The sequence below is a fragment of the Phoxinus phoxinus genome (genome assembly GCF_949152265.1).
Source record: "Phoxinus phoxinus genome assembly, chromosome: 22".
Classification (NCBI taxonomy): Eukaryota; Metazoa; Chordata; class Actinopteri; order Cypriniformes; family Leuciscidae; genus Phoxinus; species Phoxinus phoxinus.
The window spans coordinates 29,403,312-29,406,042 of NC_136897.1; the positions used below are offsets into that span (position 1 = coordinate 29,403,312).

The following is a 2,731-nucleotide window of genomic DNA, read 5'->3' on the forward strand; positions in this document are numbered from 1 at the left end:
TTCGTGTTTCTTTAGAAATAAACAATGGACAAACGGTGTCTTTAAACGCCTCAGATGTAAAGTTATTCGCTGTCAAAGTGACGCCAGAATGAATGGGAGTCAATGGAGTGCTAACAGCAGGGGGGGGTCCGCTAGCTAACGGCGGCGCCCGGGGAGGCTTCAGTGTCTTCCGAAACACTGCCCCCCTGATTTTAACACCATTTTATAATTGTATGATTTCTACGCCGGTGAAATCCAAATCAATATGTAAGGCTGCTCTCATTGGTCGGCTGGTTACTCCAGTTATCCAATCACAGCTGACGCTCAGGCAGTCACATGACCCATGAGTTTATTGAGGGATGTATTGCAGAACTTACACTATAAAGCGTTACATAAATGAAGATGACTCGACCTGATCTCTTTCTGCTGCTTTATAAAGTACATTTTGCTTTTCATCATGAACTCTTGATCATTTCTGGAGATTTCGCCGGTATTAAAGAGTCTCTGGTTTGAGTCTCGCACTCATTGTTATTCTCTTTTCATCACCTTGATTCTTCCCTCTCTCGCCTGTGTTCGTTCTCCTCTCGTGTCTCTCTCTTCCGTCGGGGAGTTTTAATTAAAGCCGCCATATTTCACGGGCTTAGCGGATAAATCCGGTCTCGCTGCCACAGTTTAATGACCAGCCTCGCGCTGATTTAGGGTGCGCGGGCACGCGAGAGCGCGCGTGTTCGGCGACACACACACATCATGAACGCGGTGAGGGAACACACTCGTGCTGGTAGGTGTGTTTGCTGTATGAATGATGATTTAGAGTTAGTAATTGCAGTAATTTCTCCCCTCGTGTCCTTAAACCCGCGAGACTTCTGTTCGTCTTCGAAACACAAACGAAGATATTCTGTTGACAGTCTCTGTGACTCTTCAGAAAGTTCATGAAACTAATCCATATAAAATTAACAATTCACAGATATTAAAATTAAGTCCAGATTTTCTGAAGAGAATCTATCGCTTTATGAACAGATTGAATTTAGGCTTTTATTCACATATAAACATTGATCAGATAAGAGCACGTGACCCGCCATAACTCATGCTTGATGAAACTATATTTTTCCATTATGTTGATGTATCTAAAAAACACATTTTATTTTAGCTTCATCCATTCTTTTTTTTATCAACATTTAATGTGTAAGTTTCATCAAATCATGTTTTTATCAAAGACTTTGTCCGGATGGGATTCAGAGTTTTAGAAACACACCTGTGTTCTGGCCACAGCGCCCCCTACCGTATGACACAGAAACACACAATGGCTGGAAACTGCATCAATGGCGGGGAGGAGTAAATTAGTTTATTACATTTTTTTAATTAAATACTGCAAATTGAAAAAATTATAATAATTCAAAAAAAAAATGTTAATACATTAATGGTGCATAATGTATTATTTAGTATGAAATATAGCTTAAAAAATACAAAATATTTAAAAACAATATTATTGAAGTAAAATATAGTTCCTAATATAGAGTGTGAGCTCCAAACGAGGAGATCTGATGCTCACACCTGCAGATGTGTGTCAGACGCCAGCGCTGTGCAGATCACGTGTCGCTCCGCCTCCGCGCGGCTCAGTGTGTGGCGACTTCTGCTCCCGCGCTATTACACATTAGCACAGTCGTTCTGGAGGAGAAGCCAGGCACTCATCGTCTGTTTTACTGATACCCCTTTTCCACCAAGGCAGAGCTGGTGCTGGTTCGGAGCCAGAGCCTAGTTTCAAATCGGTTCTTTGTTTTTCGACCACCAAAGCACCAGCTCCGAACCAGTAAAAGTGGTTCTTAAGTAGCACCAAAACATTGCTGGGCTAGAGTAAGAACCGCTTGCGTCAGGGGCGGGGGGCGGGGTTACCGTGATCAACAAGACGAACAGAAACTTGTGACCGCCATTTTTTAAATAGCTGCTAATCGAGCTAATAGCTGCTCGATTGTAATCTCCGTCTGTGCAAGTTACGGCGAGCTGCACGAACGCGTTGGATTCGCCGTGTTTGGATGCCGATGTAGGTTCACAAAGCCATGAGCATCAATAGTAACGCAAAATCGCCTTTGTTGATGTAAGGCTTGTTGGAGATGCATCAGAGCGGCGCGGACCGGTCAGAGCTCCGGGAGTGTGTGGAGAGCACACGACTCCTTGTGCTTTTGGATCGCTGTCGCAGTGCTGTGATGTCACACGGCGATCGGTCTGCGAGAAGCCGAACCATCTCGAACAAGCCTGGTGTGTTTGTGTTTGGCGCTAGCGTTGCTGGGCAACATGAGATGTATACACAGTGACGTAAGATATGGCTCTGTTGTGGCGCTCTAGCCGGTGGAAAGGCAAACCGGTTCTAGAGGACCCGTCAGTAGAACCGACTCCGAACCGGCTCTAGCTCTGAACCAGCACCTGGTCTTGCTGGTGGAAAAGGGGTATGAGAGGAACCAGAGACTGCAAATAAATGTGTGTAGTGTGTGTGACGTCACCCGTAGTGTTTCTGAAGCCCAAAGTGGGCGGAGCCGGGCGTCGCCATCTTGGCCGCGCATCACTGCGCAACATCAGCGGCAATCCACCTGTCACTCAAGTGGCCACGCCCTTCATTATGCAGAACTTTAAAGCTGCCATGTGTAAAAATTGAGGTAAAAATATCCCAAAAATGAGCTACACACTTCAAAAGAATGAGAAGAAATAAGGGCGATGATGTCATTAAAAAAAAATCAAGTTATAGTGCTGCAGAGATATC

At 44.8% G+C, this 2,731-nt stretch overlaps 1 long non-coding RNA gene across 1 annotated transcript in view; it reads left to right on the forward strand.

Annotated features, from left to right (window-relative positions):
* Positions 1-708: 708 nt before the first annotated feature.
* The window catches only part of LOC306990884, a 14,312-nt gene continuing 12,289 nt past the window's right edge, over positions 709-2,731 (forward strand). The window contains exon 1 of the long non-coding RNA XR_013795961.1: positions 709-757. This is a non-coding gene — a long non-coding RNA (uncharacterized lncRNA). The remainder of the gene's footprint in view (positions 758-2,731) is intronic.